This window comes from Pleurodeles waltl, chromosome 2_2 (assembly GCF_031143425.1).
Source record: "Pleurodeles waltl isolate 20211129_DDA chromosome 2_2, aPleWal1.hap1.20221129, whole genome shotgun sequence".
NCBI lineage: Eukaryota > Metazoa > Chordata > Amphibia > Caudata > Salamandridae > Pleurodeles > Pleurodeles waltl.
The window spans coordinates 122,865,328-122,883,666 of NC_090439.1; positions in this window are offsets into that span (position 1 = coordinate 122,865,328).

The following is an 18,339-nucleotide window of genomic DNA, read 5'->3' on the forward strand; positions in this document are numbered from 1 at the left end:
CAGTTTTTTGCAAGGTGATGCATTTAAACAAAAGCACCAAAAACAACAGCTTCTCACATTTCCCTGCTCCCAAATGTTCATGGTCTATTTTTAGTGGGAATTGCACATTCATGTTTACCGCAGATAGCGTGTAACCACACAAAGTCGCATAATGGTATAATTTTGAGAATGAACTGTAATGTAAATTTTCTGAAATTGCTCGAATGACACTGGCGTAAACAATTTTGCTCAAGCCTACACGAAACCCCACTGTGACTACTGATGCTTACCCTTGGTGTCCCAAGGCCTAAGCGTAGGAGGCTGGCCTGACTTATATTGGGTACCTTGTGGTACTTAACCTTGTGCCAGGTCCAGTTATCCCTTATTAGTAGTTTAGTAGTGTTCTAGCAGCTTAGGCTGATAGAGGTAGCTATAGCAGAGCAGCTTAGGCTGAACTAGGAGACATGTAAAGCTCCTACTATACCACTTATATCATATAGCACTATATCATAAGAAAACACAATGCTCAGAGTTACTAAAAATAAAGGTACTTTTTTTAGTGACAATATGCTAAAAGTATTTCAGAGGATATACTCCCTTAGGAGATAAGTACAATACGCAAAATATACACACAAACCAACATCAGGTAAGTAAAACGCTTGGAAAAGTAGTACAAACACTGTGGAACACAACAGAATGCAATAGGAGACAATAGGCCTAGGGGCAACACAAACCATATACTCCAAAAGTGGAAGGCGAACCACAAATGGACCCCAGGCCTAGTGTAGTGTGTAAGGGTCGCTGGGAGTGTAAGAAAACACTAAGGGTGTCCAAGATACCCCACCCCAAGACCCTGAAAAGTAGGAGTAAAGTTAGCCTACTACCCCAGAAAAACAGTAAAGACGAGATAGGAAATTCTGCAACAACTGACTGCAAAGCACTGAAGACGGATTCCTGGACCTGAGGACCTGTAAAGGAAGGGGACCAAGTCCAAGAGTCACGCAAGAGTCACGCAAGTGTCCGGGGGGGGCAGGAGCCCACTAAACTAAAGGGCTGCCTCCGGGTGGAAGAAGCTGAGGATTCTGCAATGACGGAAGGTGCCAGGAACTTCTCCTTTGGTCAGAAAATGTCCCACGGTGTGCTGGAGGATGCAGAGTTGTATCCACGCAGAAAGACCGCAAACAAGCCTTGCAAGCCACAAGAGTCACGGTTGAGGATTTTGGCTGCGGCCAGGGCCAAGGAAGGACCAAGAGGTCGCCCCTTGGCAGAGGAGACAGAGGGGCACCCAGCAATAGAGAGAGCCCATGCAGAAGCAGGCAGCCCTGCAGAAGTAACTGAACAGGCATTCAGAAGATCTGAGCACGGCGGTCATCTCAGCACAACAAAAGAGGGTCCACGGAGTCGGAGTCCAACTCAGCGAGTTGGGCAATGCAGGACAGAGTGCTGGGGACCTTGGCTGTGCTGTGCACAAAGGAAGTCTTGCAAAAGTTCACAGAAGCCCTAGCAGCTGCAGTTCATGCAGTACACAGGATTACTGTCTGGTGTGGGGAGGCAAGGACTTATCTCCACCAAATTTGGACAGAAGGGCCACTGGACTGCCGGGGACACTTGTATCCAGCTCCTGTGTTCCAGGGACCACGCTCATCAATGAGAAGGGACCCAGAGGACCGGTGATGCAGAAGTTTGGTGCCTGCGGTAGCAGGGGGAAGATTCCCTCGACCCACGGGAGATTTCTTCTTGGCTTCCAGTGCAGGTTGAAGGCAGACAGCCCTCAGAGAATGCACCACCAGGAAACCGTCGAGAAAGCCGGCAGGATGAGGCGCTACAATGTTGCTGGTAGTGACAATTCCATGATCCTAGACATGTTACATGGCCATGTTCGGAGTTACCATTGTGAACTACACATAGTTATTGACCTATATGTAGTTCACGCATGTAATGGTGTCCCCACACTCACAAAGTCCGGGGAATTTGCCCTTAAAAATGTGGGGCACCTTGGCTAGTGCCAGGGTGCCCTCACACTTAGGAGCTTTGCACCTAACCTTCACTAAGTGAGGGTTAGACATATAAGTGACTTATAATTTACTTAAGTGCAGTGTAAAATGGCTGTGAAATAACGTGGACGTTATTTCACTCAGGCTGCAGTGGCAGTCCTGTGTAAGAATTGTCTGAGCTCCCTATGGGTGTCAAAAGAAATGCTGCATCCCATAGGGATCTACTGGAACCCCATTTCCCTGGGTACCTAGGTACCATATACTAGGGAATTATAAGGGTGTTCCAGTGTGCCAATCAGAATTGGTAAAATTAGTCACTAGCCTGCAGTGACAATTTTAAAAGCAGAAAGAGCATAAACACTGAGGTTCTGGTTAGCAGAGCCTCAGTGATACAGTTAAGCACCACCCAGGGAACACATACAGGGCACACTATATGAGCACTGGGGTCCTAGTGATACAGGAAAAAACAAACATACATACAAGTAAAAACGGGGGTAACATGCCAGGCAAGATGGCACTTTCCTACACTAAGATAATAATTATTCTCAGCTCAATGAATAAATTATCCCCTTGCATATACTTTATTCTTCAAGGTAAGCCATAGCAAACAGTCAGTTTTATTGTTCATGACCTAACATAATGTTGCTATGTAAAATGTTAAATAAATATCTTGCTGCTTGCGCTTTTGGTTAATCTTTGTGTAGTAGGATTCTTATTTATCAATGTGTCCAATATAGGATTATTTTTCAAATATTCTAGGGCAAACCCCTAGTTTCATGTGTCAAGCCTCTTTTGGCAATAGTAAGTTACCATCTCCTGTATTATGCAGGAATTCCAAGAGTGTATTATAAGGACAATTACTTGGAAGGGGCCTTCAGGAGGCCTGGTAAAAAGTCTCTGAAAAAGATAGGCTTTATCATATATTGATATGTTTTAACAGGTGATGACTGAATATTTAGTGGACGGATATCCAATGAAGATAAATTATGATTTTCACAAGCAAGCACTTAAGCACAAATGTGAACAACATTTAATTATATTTGTAAAGGGTTTAATGAATTATATTAACTATATCATGATGAAATTATGTTCATGTAAATAATATTCATAATAGGCAAACTTATCTCTAGTTTCATGAGAAGGCTTTTCCTTGCTTACAAGAATTATAAGACAATTTCTATGTCTTTTAATATATTTCGGGTTTCATAATATGTCACACTTGGCACATTTTATTGCTGGTGCAATCAATTTCTCGTTGTGCACGTGAAGGTTTAATAGAGAAGGAGGTATTATGGTTTACGAATTGAAGCCAATAGCTAATCTTCAATACAATTGAAATTGAAGTGTGTTTTTGGTCAGATATGCCTTGATTTCAAATTATGAAAGGCCAATTAAATTGTGTTTTGATGTTTGATTCTGATTGTTTTGTAGGTTAAAGTAAATGGGTTGCCAAAATGTTGGTAATCCTAACATTATTATTTTATTCTCATTTAACATTTGCTACATTGAGCAAATCTCAGCTTAATCGAAGCATTTTGGATTTGATCTATTGGGTACTACATTTGTATAGGAGTTGATGCAGAGCAATTGCAAGTGCCCCCATCAATGATCGCTGAGGAATGAGTTGACGGAGCGCAGTCATGTATCGTTCCGTTCGGATTATGAGGCCATTTCATAAACCAGTCTCTCTTTCATAATAAATTAATAAATCAACAGCAGTCATTTCATCCTGCTATCCTTCTATTCACTGTGTGCTGTTGTAAAAGCACCATGAACAATACAATCAATACTTCTTCTTGACAACCTTGCCTAAACAGTATGTTCTCGTTTCTCTTCTCCTCTCTCTGCATCGTCTTTGTCTGTGGTCATCTAATCTCTGTTGCTGCTGTTTATTTTGTACCTTGAGGGAGCGTAGTTATGGCTGTGTCACTATGCCTCTCAAACATGATTGTGAAAGGGTGGCTATTTTTCTACATAACATGAAGGGACATCTTATTTAAATGATGCACTGCAATACAAACAAATAAAGTGCACAGTCAATGTAACGTTGTAAGCAGGCTACATATAACTATAGTGTTGATGTGTGTTATGTTATAATGTTTTGAAGTATTATTCTATTAAATCATTTTGTATTTCAATCATAGGGCAACGGATTCATTTAAACTGAAAGTACATTTGTTTTTCATTACCTTGACTAGAGTGAAGGCCACAATTATTTTTCTGTGCCTAACCTTTGCTTGTTTTTCTATGAACTTCTGGATCACTCAAGAGATAAGGAAATTTGTGAAAGGGCTACCAAATTGAAAGAAGTAACCTGGGATGATGGGCATACCATTTCTGAAATTTCTGAGAGTGCAAGGGTGTACAAGGTCAATGCAGAAGGCTTCGAAACCTTAATTGCCAATTCATTCAGATTTAGAGGCTTTGTGGATGTTGTAAAGACTCTGATGATGTTTTTGTAATGATGTAAGCCTCTTGAAGGGTTGAGATTAAGAGTGTTTTAGCTAGTGGAAGAGCCAGATTCCCCTTGTCCTTCACTGAGAGCTGCCCTTACTGGGATATATCCTTTAGGTTTAGATTCTCATGTGGCTTCATGCCACCACACCTCTGTTAACTAAAACTTCTACAGCAGTTCTGTTTGCTTACACTTTCCTTTAAACCTTTAGTATCAGAATAGTTAAGAACTCAGATTCAATGCTTCAGCAGGAGAATTTGATTTTAAAATTTAAACATCAGTCTTTGTTTTTGGTTTTCTGCATTATCACTATTGAGATACTTGTTTTTCGTACGCTTGTGAAGTTGAATAGTGTGCAACGCTTTAACTCACCTTTGGTGATTTTGTACATCTATACTACATTTTTGAGACTCATTTATGTAAGTTTGACTTAGAGTCTGTAATAAAGCCCTTTGAAAATTTAAGTTGGTCTCTGAGACTTAGGGACAGATATTTTAGAGCCCCTAGCACCTCCTTGCGCCACATTACCATCATTTTTGTTTATGCTCATGTGGCCCGACTAGGCCAAAATCGCTGTGCCAAATTTACAAAGTGGTGCAATATATACATTGAACTACTTTGTAATCCTTTGCATCATTTGTTTGATACTTAAAATGCCAGCTCAGAGCAGGCACTAAAAAGAGGCACACCATTGGTTACAATGGGCTTTGCAGGATTAGCGTCAACATGTTGACACTAGCTCCCTAACTACCACCATGGTAAGCAGTATCTTAGATACGGCGTACACAAGGTGGCATTAGGGGGCACTAAGGGGCGCAAGAAAAGTGGCTCTGCACTGGGTGCAGCACCACTTTTATCTGGATCTTATTGTGTGGCTCACTGAGTTATACTGTAACTGCTCTGATAAACTTGAAGCATGCTTTCCTCATCCTTCAGAACTGAGAAGAAAATATTTATCAGACCCCAGATTTAGAGACAGGGGCCAGTGCTGGCTCAACCTTATTCAGTGGAAGTTGCTAAATCTGTAGTTAACCTCCTCAAAGGTTTGTATTTCTTTCTTTCATTTATCTTTTTCATGCCTCCTTCCTCAAGCCTTGAATCTACCAACTCTTTTTTCCATCTCTTGCAGTTTTCCCTCTCTTTATCTCCCTCTCTCGCTCTCTCTTCTTTAGTAAGACATGCTGCTTCATATCTTGCTTCTGTCCATATGCCTCTCTCTTGTCCTGCCTGACTTTTCTCTCCCTTTACTGGTTGTCTGTCAGTCTCTCTATCTGTCTATATGTCTCTCTCTCTCTCTCTCTCTCTCTCTCTCTCTCTCTTTCTCTCTTTCTCTTTCTCTCAGGCCATCCTGCCACCAATCTCTTTCTCTGCATAGTGGCCAATATGATCCAACATGATTCTATTGCCCGCCTTTCAAAGTCCCTTTTTACTTTTCCTAAATCCAAATGTGTTTTTTGTTTACATTCTCAGGACTTCACTCTGCCCTCTTTCTATGTTCCCTATTTAGCCTTTTCTCCTGAATGCATTCACAGCTTAGCTCGGTCTCCTCTTCCTGTGACCCCAGTTTCTGTAATCTCCAGCTGCACTTTCTATCCTTTTCTGTCTCCAGGAAGAATTTGCAGTCATCTCTAAAAGATGGCAAAGAAGTGCCTTATGGAAAAATATAATAAGTAAATAAACATACATTAATACATGTGTCATCAGCAGTGCTATATCCACAAATTATTTCTATACTCCACCTCTCTATCTTACTCTGTATTTTCATCTTTCATACAGTAATCTTTATCCTTCTACCTTCTATAATTCTGAAAGCCTTAGTAATTCCCTCAATACATTCCCCATTTCCTCCCTTTCTGCCTCTCCAACTCTCTTTCTCTTTCTTATTCACGTTTTGTCCTTTGATCAGCAGGCTACTTTTCTCCCTCTCTCTGTTCATTGACGTTCTCAGATAAGCTTCTTTCTTTGCAGCCCCCGTCAGTAATTTTATGCTTCTCAGTCTCATCTGAGTTTCTGTTTATATTTTCTGACCTCTTCATCTCATTCTTTTTTTAACCCCCTTCTCTTTCCAGTCTATGCATCTTTTTCTTTTACTCTTCATATTCAGGGTAGTCCTGTTCCATCTTTACATAAAGAGTTTAGAACTGGCTTTCCTGTAGTCCAAATCTAACCCTCACCTATCTCTCAAATTTTAGTCCTCTACGTTTTTCTCTCTTTTTCTCTTTTTGTCTGCATTACCAGAGTTGAACTGTCTCAGCATTGGCTGTTGAAATCAGTCCTCTTTCATTCTCTTAACCTCTTCTTATCTCTCTCCTGCACTGTTTCTTTCACTCCTCTGTCTCTATGGACCAGGTTTATTTGTCATGTTTCATTTTTCAGTAGGATCTGTATATTATCTAGAGATAACTAAAATAATACCTGATAAAGGTGGTATCCTCTCATGGCACAATAATAAAGGAGAGAACTGGTGAACCCCACATAACATTTAATTTAGCTTGGTTTGTTGGCCTTCCTTACTCAAAAAAATGACACAAATCACTGTATACGACTGGTACCCCATAGAGTCATTTTTGATGCAGAGGACGAATAGATCATCCTGCTGGTACTTACAACCCTTGCTCTGTGCCAGGAATCAGAAAGGCAGCAGCTGTTCAATATTGGGCTCATTAGAGTGTAGATGGACAAGAAATCTAGGAAAGAAGGATAGAAATTTGGAGGATCTGGTGTCGACTATGGGAATGTGGGAGAGCAGGGCGTTGTGGTGCACTCTTTTTTAACTCCGTCCAAGATGGAATCCTCCTTTTGTAATTCAAATTCTGGGCATACAGCAATTCCAATGAAATATGGTGCCCACTAAAATAAATCTGCACATCTCCTTTATGTTGATGGTCATGATTAGCAGTGACAAACCAAGCCTGGTCCAGAAGCACACTGCTTGGCAAACTCTTTGGGTTAATGAGTTTTTGGTTCTTTTGTGCAATTCTCTACCCACTTCCTAACTTGCACACATTTGTTGTTTCCTTGCATATTTTCAGTTGGGTCAACGTGGCTCTGATTAGTCCTTGTTCTTTGGTGTTTGTGCTTTACTCCAGTTGCTATTTGTTTTCAGTGTACACCAATCTTCTTCACTTCCTCTGGGCCAGCAGGTTCCCATTTTTGTAGATTAGTAATATTGAAATGCCTTTTAATCTGGGATTATAGCTTTTTATTATTATTCAACTGGATCAACTTTATGTTGCCATCTCCTTGATGCTTTCCTAGGTCCTGGAGTGTCCTCTTTGGGGCTTTTGTAGTTTTCATTTCTTGTTGTGTTGTTTCCTTTGTCCCCCTGGCCATCTTTTTCTTAGTACATTGTTTATACCTACTGTAACCTTATGAAGTTATGGCTGCTTGCAAACTAGGGTTTATCCGCTGTGTACCCTTCCTCTCTCCCTAATTCCTGAAGCTTGGTCTGTCATGTTAAATACATAAAAAGAACAATCAGGACCAAGAGTCCCATGCGCTACAGCTGTTAGAATCCAGGATAGGTGTTTCATGCAGGAACTTTTGGTGCTCAATTGGTAATAATATTTTTCAGTATTTTAAGAATGATAAGCTGTCCTGCAATTCTTTTATAACTTCTGGTGCAAGCAGATTCCAGTTTGAATGAATTGAGAAGAGAAAAGATATATATCTGCATCAGAAGCCTTTGCATTAAACTGTCAGTCAGAAATATGCTAATAATGGGTGATGAAGTATGAGTGAAAAGTTCTGGGAACTGTTGAAAAAAACATTCAGGGGCAGTACACTAGTTTTAATAAGACACTTTTTGGTCCTGTGAAATACCCCCATCCCATCCCCCACAACTAACAACATAGGAGGAGCAGGTCTTGGTGATTTTGCATCCTGAGGGCCTCGCAGGAGTCGGTGGAGGAATGGACTCTGGTAAGTCAAAGCTTTACTAATATATCCCCCACCCTTCCTGCATGCCATAACATACTCCTACCCGTACCCTCACCCTCAGCACTCCACCAACTCACATATACCCCACTATCACAAACCACCCATCCCAACACCAAGCCCTGCATGCAACCCCAACTCATGGACACCCATCACTAAAGCATGCCCACTGCACATACCCATACAACCCCTTAAACCATCATCACCCAAGTCTCCACATAGGAATGCAAGCACAGGGGTACACCGGTCACCCACCCATTGCCGAATATGACACACACAGATGCAATAATTAAGCTTTTACACCCCTGCAGGACCACTACCCAACGTCACGAGACAGGAGGGTCCAGACATCTCCACCCCACCCACAGAAGAGGCCCACAGTGATGACAGCAGCTCTGTTCAACTGGATCCAGATGACCAGCCCGGACCATCGTGGGCCTCGGGACAGTCGGTTCCCCTCGCACAGGCACAGGCCAACACAGACCTTCCACCCTCTGGTAACACCAGCACAGCACCCACCCAGCGGGCCCATACCTCCGTACCCAGGACACGTCAATCAGCTGTGTGTCCACCACTACAGGGAACCCAGGATAACCCACCACCCCAATAACAACAGTGACCTGGGGGCAGTGGGCACACGGTCCAGGGGACGGAGGCCCAGGAACACAGGGGAACTGGGAGGGCTGCTGTGCGACAGGATGCAGACAGGCCAAGGGAACCAACTCTCCACGAGGCCCTCTCCTCCATCATGGGAGCATACCACCACTCCCAGGAAACGATGGCAACGGTCCTGGCCAAGTTTTAGGAGACCCAGCGCATGCAGGAGGAACAGTATCTGGGGTTCAGGGAGGAACTCAGAACCATCAGCTCCACCCTGGGCACCATCGTAGGGGTGCTGAAGGAAATATTAAACACCAGGAGGGACACTGGGGCACACCAAGGGGCCCCTGACACTAGCATGGACGATGAACTGCCCACCACCTCCGCCGGCGCTAGTGGACAGGAGGCACAGGACCACCACACCAGCACCCCACCCCCTGCAGATGGAGAACTACCCTGCAAGCGGTCCCTGAGATCCAGGAACAAGACAGAGCACGATGCCAGGACCCCCACCAAGAAATGAGACCACCCTGATTTTCAACTCACTGTCCCACTTTGTCACCCTGTCCATATTGGAACTGCCCCAGCTCCACTTCCTATGCCCATATGGGCAATGTACCTATGAGACAAATAGACTGGACTCTGCCAAGGACACTCCTCCGCCATCACCCCTCACCATTTAACTTCCCCCCTCCAATATTTTGCTTTAAAATAAACACACCTAAAGCACCAAGATCTGGAATCTGTCTGTGATTTTGAAATAGTGTATTTGCAATTACAGTGACAAAATGTCCAGGAATTAGTAATGTCAACATACCTATGTCACACAGCTCTAGTCCATGAGGAATCTAAGCAGATGACACACATTGGGACCCCCACCTGTGAAACCGTAAGGGAAAGTGACAACTCAGTGACCATACACTGGGTTAAATCGACAGACAGGATAGAGGTAGAAGTGTAAAAGTACATGTAGTAGGCACGAATGTATTCTCACCTGTGTTTCACTGGAAATATTGCTGGATGACTAAGTCCCTGTTGTCAATGCCTTCTTCCTCTGCTTCCTCCTCATCACTGTCCACAGGCTCCACAGCTGCCACAACACCGTCATCTGGACCATCCTCCTGCATAAAAGGCACCTGTCGTTGCAAAGCCAAATTATGAAGCATACAGCAGGCACGATGATCTGACACACCTTCTTTGGTGAGTAGAATAGGGATCCACCTGTCATATGGAGGCACCTGAACCTGGCCTTCAGGAGGCCTAAGGTGCGTTCGATCGCCCTCCCAGTCCGCCCATGGGCCTCATTGTAGCGTTCCTCTGCCCTGGTCCTGGGATTCCTCACTGGGGTCAGTAGCCATGACAGGTTGGGGTAACCAGAGTCCCCTAATAGCCACACCCGGTGCCTCTGTAGTAGACCCATCACATAAGGGATGCTGCTATTCCGCAGGATGTAGGCATCATGCACTGAGCCAGGGAACATGGCATTCACATGGGAGATGTACTGGTCTGCCAAACATACCATCTGTACATTCATGGAATGATAACTCTTTCGGTTTCTGTACACCTGTTCACTCCTGTGGGGGGGGGAACCAAAGCCACATGGGTCCCATCAATGGCACCTATGATGTTGGGGATATGTCCAAGGGCATAAAAGTCACCTTTCACTGTAGGCAAATCCTCCACCTTAGGGAAAACGATGTAGCTCCGCATGTGTTTCAGAAGGGCAGACAGCACTCTGGACAACACGTTGGAAAACATAGGCTGGGACATCCCTGATTCTATGGCCAATGTTGTTTGAAATGACCCACTTGCAAGGAAATGGAGCACTGACAGCACCTGCACTTGAGGGGGGATTCCTGTGGGATGGCGGATTGCTGACATCAGGTCTGGCTCCAACTGGCTACACAGTTCCTGGATTGTGGCACGGTCAAACCTGCAGGTGATGATCAAATGTCTTTCCTTCATTGTCGACAGGTCCACCAGCGGTCGGTACACCGGAGGATTCTGCCATCTCCTCACATGTCCCAGCGTGCGGTGCCTATGAAGGACAACAACGACCACAGAGTCAAACAACTCAGAGGTATGTACCCACAGACTACACAGAACACCAATCATACACAAAATGTGGCCTGTATGTGTGTTGAGAGTAGGCCTAGGTATGTGTGACGCAGTTGGTAACTATGCCATGTGGGCCCCTGAATTGGCGGCTGCCTCACCTCTAAAGCGGGACATTCGAATGTGAGGTAACTGCGCTGGCATTGTACACCGTCGCGGTAGGCGGTCCAAGACTGCGGCGCAATGCTGCATTGGTTAACATTGGACCCTATGGGTCCCAGGAGCCAATGACGATGTACGCTGGTGGTGATGGTACGCACCGCCGCGGACGTGACCACCATTTTCTAACTGTTTAATCACTCGATACCTGATCTTCGACAGGAGAGGACCTACACTGCGAGTGCTGCTGTGTCCTCGGTCTGGAAGAGACAATGGCTCGTGCGTCTCGGGAAAGGGCCCCTGCCTTCACTGCAGAGGAGTTGGAGAAGCTCGTCGAGGGGGTCCTCCCCCAGTACACGCTTCTCTACGGTCCTCCAGACCAACAGGTAAGTACACAGGGAGCATGTTGTATGGGCTATGGCTGTGTGGAGAGGGCTGGTTGTAAGAAGGAAGGGGGCAGAGTTCTGAGTGCATGAAAGACGGTGAATGCATGTGCCACATGGCAAGGGTAGGGATGGGGGCCACTCACTTTGACGGTGCAGTTGTTAATGACTTCTCTTCTTCCCCTGTACATTTCATGTAGGTCAGCTCCCACCAGAAGAAGGATATTTGGTGTGCTATCACCAAGGACGTCCGGACCCTGGGGGTCCACCACAGATGGAGCACCCACTGCCGGAAGAGATGAGAGGACATTCGCCGCTGGAGCAAGAAGACGGCGGAGGCTCAGCTGGGGATGGCCTCCCAACGTGGGAGGGGTGCCCGTCGAACCATGACCCCCGATGTTCCGGATCCTGGCGGTGGCCTAGCCTCAGTTGGATGGGCGCTTGAGGGCAACACAGCAGACACAAGGGGGTGAGTACACTATCATTCAGCTGACTTTGCGCGCAGTGAAGGTGTCTGGGTGGGGGAGGAGGGCTGTGGGTTCCCCTAGGCCAGGACGAGATCCGTAGGCTAAGCCCATTCGTGAGGCATGTCATCCATAGCCTTGTAGGCCATTTCCCAGGAATTGCACTGTAGAGGCCAACAGCGCGACGTAGTGCAGGGGGCTGCTGTGTCTGTATTGTCCGCCAACGGTAGCGGTAAGCCATGCACTCAACCTGTCTTTCCACTGTTCACCCCCCTTTTTTTGCGGTCTCCCTGTTCTTTTGTGCATTAGCATTATCAGGCGGAGGTAGAGTGGCACCGGAGCACTAGGGAGCTGCATCCCACATGGGCACGGAGGCCCACACTACGGACTCAGAATACACCAGTGGGACGGAGGGCGAGGGGAGCACCACGGCGGTCACAGGATCTGCAACCAGCGACACAGACTCGTCCTCCGATGGGAGCTCCCTTGTGGTGGTGGCAACATCTGTGCCCCCCACTACTACAGGTACAGCCACCACCCCCCCTACCAGCACCGCCCTCCCAGCAGCCCCTCAGCCTTCGGCCCGTGCCCGCTCACCCAGGAGGGTGGGCATCACCTTCGCCCCAGGCATCTCAGCCCCTGCCCCTGTCTCCTCTGCTGCCCTCAGTGAGGAGGCCATTGACCTCCTCAGGTACCTCACTGTTGGGCAGTCTACCATTTTGAAAGCCATCCAGGGTGTAGAAAGGGAGTTGCAACACACAAATGCATTCCTGGAGGGCATTCATTCTGGTCAGGCTGCCCTTCATCGAACCCTTCAAACTCTGGCCTCAGCACTGATGGCAGCCATTGTCCCTGTGTCTAGCCTCCCCCCACCAAATTCCTCCACCCAGACCCAATCCCCTGTACCTCTGCCTATCCCAAGCACACCATCAGACCAGCCTGCACACACCTCACCACACAAAGGAAGGTCGGGCAAACATAAGCACCACACATCCCACAGGCACTCACGCAAGCATCACACACATACAGACACACCAACATCCACTGCCTCCACTGTGTCCCCCTCCTCGTCGTCTCCCTCCTCCCTCCCAGTCTTGTCTACACACACACCTGCATGCACTACCACTACAGCCACTACGTCCCGCACCAGCACACCCACCACCACACCCCGCTCATGTGCACTCACCACTCCCACTACCATTTACATGTCCCCTGTGTCCTCTCCCAGTGTGTCTGTGACGCCCCCTTCGAAGATACACAAACGCAGGCACACAACCACCCAACAGCCATCCACGTCACGACAGCCTCCAGCGCATGCACCTGCACCCAAATCCACAAAACGTACACCTCCTACAACCACCACCTCTTCCTCCACTCCCAAACCCCCTCCAGCTACCCGTCCCAGTGTGTCCAAAAAACTTTTCCTGTCCACCCTTAACCTATTTCCCACCACCCCCCCTCCAACTCATAGGTCCCGTACTAGCACCTCAGCCAAAAAATCTCCAGGACCAGTGGTGCCTGTTGTTACAGGTATGTGGAGTGCACCGGCCACCAGGGCAGCCAGTGTGGCACGGAGCCACAGCACAGCCAGTTCCCCCCCTGTGAAGCAGCAGAAGTTGGACAGTGCCCGGTGGGAGAGGGGGAAGACTCCAGCCAGCCAAGCCGCTCACAGGGGTCCCGGGGGGAGTGTGGACTCAGCTGTGACTCCTCCCAAGGTGGGGAAGGGGCAGACGAAACCTTCAAAGTCTCGGAGGAGCAGCACAGCAGAGAAGACCGCCATCATCCCCGCCGGCCAAGAGGCCACCGCCAGCCCCATCGTCACTGCCCAGGAGGAGGCCACCGCCAGCCCCATCGTCACTGCCCAGGAGGAGGCCACCGCCAGCCCCATCGTCATTGCCCAGGAAGAGGCCACTGCCAGCCCCATGGTCACTGCCCAGGAAGAGACCACCGCCAGCCCCATCGTCACTGCCCAGGAAGAGGCCACCGCCAGCCCCATCGTCACCACCGAGGAGGGCCCCGCAAGCCACAGCCCAGCTGACCCTTGAAGGACCGCCAGCCACAGGCCAGCTGGGCAATGACGGACCGCCATGGCAAGCACCGCTGAACGGGGCAAGGACTGCTGAACAGGGCAAAGACTGCCATGGCAAGCACTGCTGAACAGGGCAAGCACCGCTGAACAGGGCAAGGACTGCTGAACAGGGCAAAGACCGCCATGGCAAGCACCGCTGAACAGGTCAGAAACTGCCAACTCATGCACCGCTGAACAGGGCAAGCACCGCTGAACGGGGCAAGGACTGCTGAACAGGGCAAAGACCGCCATGGCAAGCACCGCTGAACAGGGCAAGCACCGCTGAACAGGTCAGAAACTGCCAACTCAAGCACCGCTGAACAGGGCAAGCACCGCTGAACGGGGCAAGGACCGCTGAACAGGGCAAAGACCGCCATGGCAAGCACCGCTGAACAGGGCAAGCACCGCTGAACAGGTCAGAAACTGCCAACTCAAGCACCGCTGAACAGGGCAAGCACCGCTGAACGGGGCAAAGACCGCTGAACAGGGCAAAGACCGCCATGGCAAGCACCGCTGAACAGGGCAAGCACCGCTGAACAGGTCAGAAACTGCCAACTCAAGCACCGCTGAACAGGGCAAGCACCGCTGAACGGTGCAAGGACCGCTGAACAGGGCAAAGACCACCATGGCAAGCACCGCTGAACAGGGCAAGCACCGCTGAACAGGTCAGAAACTGCCAACTCAAGGACCGCTGAACAGGGCAAGCACCGCTGAACAGGGCAAGGACCGCTGAACGGGGCAAAGACCGCCATGGAAAACACCGCTAGCCCATTTGTGGCAGGGGCAGTGACGCAACTGGGACCGTCACGGATTGAGTGCGGCCCTCCGAACCAGTGGAGACATGCATCCACTCCATCTGTCCTGCACAGGATGAAGCACTCTGGGCACCAGTCCCCCTCCAGAACCAGTGGAGACATGCATCCACTCCGTCTGTCCTGCACAGGATGAAGCACTCTGGGCACCAGTCCCCCTCCAGAACCAGTGGAGACATGCATCCACTCCGTCTGTCCTACACAGGATGAAGCACTCTGGGCACCAGTCCCCCTCCAGAACCAGTGGAGACTGTCATCCACTTGAGAGACTGTGGCTTTGCACTCCCCAGGATGCAGCAGTGGGCAAACCACCCACTGTAGAGACTTGTGAGACTGTGGCTTTGTACTCCCCAGGATGGTACAGTGGGCAAACCAACCACTGTAGAGACTTGAGAGACTGTGGCTTTGCACTACCCAGGATTGTACAGTGGACAAACCAACCACTGTAGAGACTTGTCAGACTGTGGCTTTGCACTCCCCAGCAAACCAACCACTGTAGAGACTTGAGAGACTGTGGCTTTGCACTCCCCAGGATGGTACAGTGGGCAAACCACCCACTGTAGAGACTTGAGAGACTGTGGCTTTGCACACCCCAGGATTGATCAATGGACATGGAGCCCACTCGTGGATCTGGCGTTGTGCACTCATCCAGCTGAGGTGCCCCCCCTTCCCTTCCCCCTGAGGTGCCTTTTGTATTTCTATCTGATGCCCCAGCAGTGTTCTCTCCGTCATGTTCAGGTATCTTGTGTGGGCCTCGCCCATGCATTTTGGGCCCAGTGGTCTACGGACTATGAATGATGCAAAACCTGCACTAATAATCGTGGTGTGTATTTTGTTTATATATATATATATATATATATATAAATATATATATATATATATATATATATATATATTATTTTTTTTGCTTACTGATTTTTGATATATTACAATAGTTACACTAATTTCCTTTTGTCTTTGCATTCTTCCGGGGGGGTTGAGTGGTGTTACTGTAATGTATAGATAAGCATTTGTGTGTGTGTTGTAGTGGTTGAGGGTCGGGGTGGGGGTTGGGTTGTTGAGTGTGTGTGTCCCAGTTTTTTGCCTCCCCTATGTCATAGGTGCAGTACTCACCGTGCTCTTCGCCGCTGGCGTTGGTGATCCTCGTAGAAGAGCAGGAAGACTAGCGCTGGAAGAATTTGAAGTTCCAGCTACATGCTGTCCTCCTTCCTCGTGGAGTGAGTAGAGGTGAGCGTTTTTCATTCAAAATGCCTGTTTCCGCCGTGTTTTTATCCGCGTTGTATCCGCCCCGGAAAAGGTGGCGGATTGGCCTGTCATAATAGTGTGGGCGGTACATTGTCTCCCGCCTGTCTGTTGGCGGTGACCGCCAAGCTGTTGGTCTGTACCGCCATGGCGGTCTGAGTGTTAAAGTGGCTGTCTTTGTTGCCCGTTTCTGCCACGGTCGTAATAGCGAAATTTTCACCGCCGGCCTGTTGGCGGTCTTACCGCCACTTTATCACCGTCCACCAGGGTTGTAATGACCACCTTAGTGTTGTAGCATCAATTAGAGATATCAGCCTTGGCAATTGGTTGAATATACCTGCTGTATGGGGTATTTGAAATAGTGTTCCAGATCTTTTGTGATTGGGTAATTAGAGCTGACCTATATTGTGCCTTATTTTCTGTGCTTTTTACTTTATTGTGCCTTATTTCCTTTGCTTGTACTTCATCTGTGCTGTTTTTTGCCCCTTGTGCTCTGTGCCCCTTGTGCTCCTTTTTCGGCTCTCCTGAGCCGTTTCTGTCTCTCTGCCTCCCGCCGCTATGTCCCTGTGGCCCGCCCCCTCGTGCTCTCATTCGCTCTTCCCTCCCGCCTCCCAGCTGCTCCTCTGTCTCACCTCCCCTTCTTAGTGCCGGAGGCGCACCAGAGGCAAGCCCGTCTGTGCCTGTCCGTGCCTGGACCGCACCCAGCACCAGTCCCCCTGGGTCACTGGGCCCCCGCACCACCAGATGCCACTACACAGCCAGTGACCCCCACACCCACAATCCTGGACGCTCCTCCGTCTGCTTCCAGTAAACTCCGAAGCACACCAAGGGACCCTTCACCTGCAGAGCCTGCAGCTTCACCTGCACCCTAACTACAAGCACCGCAACAGACCCGCCTACAACCACCTCATCTGCATTCTTCTCAACACCCGCTCCGTGCACAAACATGCAATCAAACTCTGGGACCTACTGACCTCATCATCACCTGACGTTGCATTCCTCACCGAAACCTGGATGAACTTGGCCTCGGAACCCGACATAGCCATAGCCATCCCTGAAGGATACAAAATCACAAGAAGAGAATGCACTAACAAGCCAGGAGGAGGAATCGCCATTGTACACAAAAGCACCCTCAGAGTCTCAACCAGCACCCACGACACCCTAAACCCCGCCGAGCACCTCCATTTCATAATTCACGTCAATGCCAATACCACCCTCAGAGGAACACTGGACTACAGACCCCTGGGCCCCCGTCCTCACTTCTGCGACGCCATTGCTGACATCATCAGCGCCCAAGCCCTCGCCTCAGCAGACTACGTCCTCCTCGGCGAACCGAAATTTCACTTAGAAAACACCAATGATATCAACACAACCAACCTCGTCACCCACTCACACCGCAGGCCACACACTCGATCCCATCTTCTCAGCCAGCAGCCACATCTCCTTCAGCCACACCACCGAACTCCACTGGACCGACCATCGCTGCATCCATTTCTCCTTCCAGAAGCCAGTAATTCACCACCACCCTACACAACCCCCCCGCCGCTACTGGAGCAAAGTCTCAACAGAACAGCTGGTCTCCAGCCTCGCCCAGGCCCCACCTCCTGGGACCCCCGACACCAACACAGCCGCCGCCAACCTGCATCAATGGATGGATGACTGCGCCAACACCCTCTCGCTGCTCAAACAACCCTTAGACTCCCACTACAGCACCAAACCTAGCTGGTTCACCCCCGATCTACAGGCCTCCAAACTGGAATGCCAAAGAATGGAGAAAACCTGGTGCCTAGAACCTACCGAATCCAACCACATCACCCTCAGGATTGCCATCCGCAAACATCACCAGCTGATCCGCACCACCAAAACAACCTACTACCTAAGCCGCATAAACATCAATGCTCACAACAGCAAAGAGCTCTTCGGCATCATCTAATAGCTCTCCAACCCCAGACCCTGCTCCAATGACCCCCCGCCATCTCATGAGCTCTGCAACTCCCTCACCACCTATTTCCGTTGAAAGATCGAAGACATCCACAACAGTTTCAACCCCCAGACCTACCAGCCAACCACAGACACCCACGACCCCAATGCACCAAGCAACACCAACCTTCTATGCACCTGGACCCATGTCAACAATGAAGACACCGTCAACACAATGGTCTCCATCCACTCCGGCTCCCCCTCGGACATTT